Raw genomic sequence first — 5,619 nt, 5'->3', positions numbered from 1 at the left:
AAAAGAAAGAAATTTTCAAAATCGACTCAACAGAATTTTTTTTAAAGAAACCGACCCCATTCACTTTTAATTATAGAAATCGACCCGCTTTGAGTTAATTATGGTACTAATTAGTCAGAGTTGCCACCCGACTAATTAGTAGTCTAATTAGCAGCCGCAAATCTTCTCGTTCCTTGACCCCGCTTGTAATTAGCTTACTAATTAGTCGGGGTTGGTAACCCCAACTAATTAGTATCGCAATTAACTCAAAGTGGATCGATTTCTATAATTAAAAGTGAATGGGGTCTATTTCAATTTTGAAAATTTCTTCAAACTCAAAATAAAATCATCAGTGTGATGCTTCAGTAACTCACCTTGATCGGAGAGAAATCATAAATGAAGTACACCCCAGGAGGGGGCTTAGGATGAACGTTACTATCATCTCCGAAGTGCTCTGTCACCGAAAACTGTAATTTGGAATTAAAATGTTAAGGCTGCAGTTCTCCTAAATAGTACCAAGAAAAACTAATGTCAAGACAAATTACCTGTTAATAAAATGTATCCCATCCTCGTCATCGCATCCGCCTTCCCAACTGTTGGAAATTTATCAAAAAATTAAGATTATAGCATGCAGATAAATCCGAAAAATAAACAATTAAAACTAGCCTGATCGGGAGCAGTCGTGTATTCACTGCCCTAGAAGATTGAGAACCCGCCTATCGCCCTGGCGCAGATGGTTCCCTCCCCCCTAGCGGTAAAAACCCCCGAAAACGGCCGGCCTCTGCACTCGGGCGAGAGTGCAGAGCTTCAGCTCAGATGAAGAAAGTTGCCCATAAAATAAAACTAAGATGTAGATGAAAATAGTATGTAGGGGAGAGAAGAAAAACAAGAGAAACTTGTTGTATATTTTTTCTTATCATTTTGAGCTCAACATATGGATATATATATAGGGTTGGAAAAGACGTTACAAAACCCGTAATTAATTCTGTAACGTTCGTCATAAATTTTGTAACGTTCCCCATAATTATATAGTCGTTACACATATTTTTAATTGCTAATAAAAACATGTTTTAATTATAAAATTTTTATTACTATTCATGAAGGCAAAATTGTCTTTTCTTAACAAAACATCTAACAGTCTCCCCCAAAAGGCAATATTGACTGAAGACTCAGAAATCAATAAATAAATCAAGAAATCATAAAACAAATATAGGTTGGGCAACCTTTCGTATCGTGAATTCGGGAGAGGTAGCTTCCGGCTTTGAACCTTTCCTTAGTGAGTTCATCGCCACCTGAGGGACATAATGGACTAGGCCTTGAATTAGGCCCCTTTAATCAGGTATTGATGAAAACACACACAATACGCTTCATTTATTGAGCAAAGCGGGTTGAGCGTTAAAGGTCATGCTCACAATAAACCGACTTATGAGAGTTTCTAGGGGTTTGCCCAGCCTCCCCTAACCGCGGCCATCACGGTTCCTCTCACGTAGGTAAGTCCTCAAAGGGTACTACAGCTGTTTATTTAATACCCCCCACAATACACGCGTTGGACTTATTAAGAGTAAAACTCAGCCTAGCCAGCTGTATCATAAGAGCATCGTCATCATAGAGAAGGGGTAGTAGCAAATGCTACATAATGATATATAAATATATCTAGGTCGATGCTCCACACGAGTGTCACTAGTCCAGCTTGTTTCTACCACATTGAACCGACATTGGGACTACGTCTCCAAATAAGGGTTGGGTTGCCGCTGTCAGTGACCTTATTTATGGGCTTAATCCCATCTCCCTCGATGAATCCAGAACCACACTCCTGGATAATCCCTTAGTCAAAGGATCAACAAGATTCTTTTTACAGACTTTACAAAGTCTAGAATCATAACTTTGCTTAGCAGGCGTTGTATTTATTTATCAAGTTCTTATTTTGTAATTAGTCCATCATATTGTTTGAAATTGACATTAGGTCATGATCTATGATCATAAAAGATCATAGTCTATATCTGAAGATGTAAACACATAGTGTTTGTGCAGATTGACCTTAATATCTGAACATTTCAAACTAATGTGGAACTAAAAATTCTGCAGTTATGCATATGCACATACATGAATGAAATTAATAATAGATACATGCAGAGCATACAAGAGAACAATATATTTCATACTTCATAATTCATATGCATAATTTTTTTTTATTAAAATTCTTCTATTATAAGAGGTTATAAATTGGTTGCCTACAAAGGAGACCTTCCAAAATTTAAATCGGTTGCCTACAAATGAGACCTTCCAAATTTAAATTGGTTGTCTACAAATGAGACCTTCCAAATTTAAATTGGTTGTCTGCAAAAGAGACCTTCCAAATTTATGTTTCCATTTTCTAGTACCACCTCTTATACAAATAATAATAATAATAATATTTGTAAATGCGTGCTTTAAATTTTACAAGTACATTCTTGCAAAAAACCTTGTAATTAATCATGTAACAAATGCAAGTTATCTAAAAGGACATATGAACATTTATTGCAATATCCATTATAACGCAATTAAAAAAATAAACTTTACATTTGAAGATTTAAAATATAATCCACCATATAAAATAGAAATTTTAAAAGATGCACCTCTTTGATTTGGTTCGCTCATATATTGATCATTTATCATTAGGCAATATATGATGCAAGAAACGTAATTAAATAAATGCATATGAATTTTTTTTTTCATAATTCCGGTCCTCTTATTCCAAACCAAAAACTCCTAAAGTGAAAAGATTAAAGTTTTGCCCGGGTAGTTAGCCAGGTAAGGATAGTAATAGAGGTTGATCAAAGATCAATTAAGTACCTCGTTCCTTGCAGAGTGCGTTACGCAACCCCTAAACATTGCCTTAGACACCAACTAATCCAAGAAAGCTTGAATCGGTTCACTCAATGAGTTTTTGTTCCTTAACAGCATATGGAAACTTTAAAATATTTCCTATTGATGTTCGAACCTCATCATTTTCATGTCTTGAGAGTAAAAACCCATCTGCTGCAGACAACGGCTACTTAAGTTGCTGAACAAATCTGCATTCACTTTTACCACCTTCTGTACTAAGCTTATAGAAGGCACCATATTGATAGCTTAAATAAATGAAGGCATTAAACCATGAAAAAATTTAAATACTTCAAAGCATATATATATCCAGATTTTTTTCACTTGTCAAAACCATGTATATGAAATTTTCAAGGATAAATATGTATACTGCTGCAAATTTATAGCATGTTTCAAATGCATGCTTATCCACTAGCACAAGGGAAAGTTTTATTCACATACAATAGAAGAGAAACTAGACATGATCTATCACTTAAGGTGTTCATGATTAGAAATGACACATTACTTAAGGATATATAGCTAAGGAAGTTCAAAGGACATAACATCATCATAGTTGATGACAAAGGCAAGCCAGTCATAAATCATTAGAGATATAGTTGTGCAGGACCAATCAAGCACACATCGCAGTTCATAGAGGAATGGTAAAGCACGATTAACCACAATAATTACTAGATTAATTACTAGTTAAGAATAATTAATAGTAATTACAGTAACAAATTAATTTTAGCAATTAACCATAGTGATTAAAACGGATGAACAGAAAGAAACTGTAATCTCGAATTAATTTTCTGATGAATAGTAATAGAAAATATTTCATTTTTTTTTAAACAACAATAATATTAAACAAATAATTAAAGCAATAAGATATTTTGGTGAACAGTAACTGAATTCTTTTTATGAACAGTAACTGTTTTTTTTTAAATAACTGTTTTTCCGAATTTTAATCAACAACTAATTAATCCTATGAACATTTATATCTCGGATGAACCAACAACTAATTAATCCTATGAACATTTATATCTCGGATGAACAGTAACTGCTTTGGATGAACAGTAACCGTTTTTTTTATAGCAATTAACTAATAGTATTAATTACTAGTTATGCCAACAAATAATGAAAGCAATTAGATTAGAAGAACAATAATAAAATTGCTTAATAAACAGAAAAATTCTCGAGTGAACAGTAACCCTCGGTGAACAGTAACAAAAGTTTTCTTTTTTTAATATTATTTTTATAACAACTAAATTAAATTATTAGTTAACAAATAAACAAGAGCAAGTAAAGCAAATTACAACAAATTAACTATTATTAATTTTCTCTTTTTTTTTAAACAGAAAGAGATATATTTTTTTTTCCCGGATTAAAAGAAAAAGCTATAAACTTTTCAATCTTCTAGGTTGTTGGAAATTTATCAAATAATTAAGATTAAAGCATGCAGATAAATCCGAAAAAATAAACAATTAAAACTGGCCTGATCGGGAGCAGTTGTGTATTCAATGCCCTACAAGATTGAGAACCCGCCTATCGACCTGGCGCAGATGGTTCCCTCCCTCCTAGCGGTAAAAGCCCCCGGAAACGGCCGGCCTCTGCACTCGGGCGAGAGTGCAGAGCTTCAACTCAGATGAAGGAAGTTGCCCATAAAATAAAACTAAGATGTAGATGAAAATAGTATGTAGGGGAGAGAAGAAAAACAAGAAAAACTTGTTGTATATTTTTTCTTATCATTTTGAGCTCAACATACGGATATATATATAGGGTTGGAAAAGACGTTACAAAACCCGTAATTAATTCTGTAATGTTCGTCATAAGTTTTGTAATGTTCCCCATAATTATATAGCCGTTACACATATTTTTAATTGCTAATAAAAACATGTTTTAATTATAAAATTTTTATTACTATTCATGAAGGCAAAATTGTCTTTTCTTAACAAAATATCTAACACCAAAAACATCCACATTCCCAAACACCCTCGCCGCCGGCAACGCCACGCTCACCGACATAGCTAGCGAGCGCCTCTCTTTATCCGACAAATGAAGAAGGTACCGGTTTCTCGGGTGGTAGACTGCGAGGAGGAGGAGGAGGACTGCTGGCGTCGCCGCGGGCGCCGGTGATGAGGTAGGCGAAGGAGGGGAGGGCGGCGGGGCCTCGCCGGGAGGAGGACGGCGTCGGAAGTCGGGAGAAGAGGAAGTAGGAGGAGGCGGTGAGGCCGGAGATGGCGGAGAGGAAGAGGAGGAGGGAGATGAAGGAGATGGAGATGACCGGGTAGAGGAAGCGCCACTCCGCTGAGGGTGATGCCGCCATTGGAGGAGGAGCTAGGGTTAGGGTTCGGATCCTAGACTGGATGTTGGCGGCGACATTGGGGGCGGATCTTGGATCGGAGCTGAAGTTAGGGTTTCGATGATGGGGATGATGGCACGTTCATTTGTAAAGATATAATTCAACCAAGTTAAAATTTTCAATAAACAACTTGCTAGACATATTCAGGATTGAAGTCGCATGATATACATTATTTACTGATGATATAGTATTAGGACATGACTAGAAAATTGTATAATTTCTTAAGCATAAAAGTTGAGACAAGCTGTTGAAACTAAAAATTTAAAAATAGTAGAACAAAATGAAAAAAAACATGGAATGCATCTCCAGTAAAACTGAAAGGGAAAAGAGTATATAGTATATGTTGATTATCATGAATATCTAAAAGTAGTCATTTTCATTATTTAAGATTAATCATTCACCTTGATGGTGATTGAGGATGATGTTGTACATCAAATTAT

General features: G+C 35.3%; 1 long non-coding RNA gene across 1 annotated transcript in view; it reads right to left on the bottom strand.

The window, feature by feature from the left end:
* The window catches only part of LOC109829186, a 1,801-nt gene extending 1,162 nt beyond the window's left edge, over positions 1–639 (bottom strand). Inside the window, exons 1-2 of the long non-coding RNA XR_002243990.1 lie at positions 525–639; positions 354–446 (exon numbers count right to left, since the gene is read on the bottom strand). This is a non-coding gene — a long non-coding RNA (uncharacterized LOC109829186). The remainder of the gene's footprint in view (positions 1–353; positions 447–524) is intronic.

The sequence above is a fragment of the Asparagus officinalis genome, chromosome 1 (genome assembly GCF_001876935.1).
Source record: "Asparagus officinalis chromosome 1, Aspof.V1, whole genome shotgun sequence".
In the NCBI taxonomy this organism is placed as follows: Eukaryota; Viridiplantae; Streptophyta; class Magnoliopsida; order Asparagales; family Asparagaceae; genus Asparagus; species Asparagus officinalis.
This window is presented reverse-complemented; position numbering and strand designations above follow the sequence as displayed.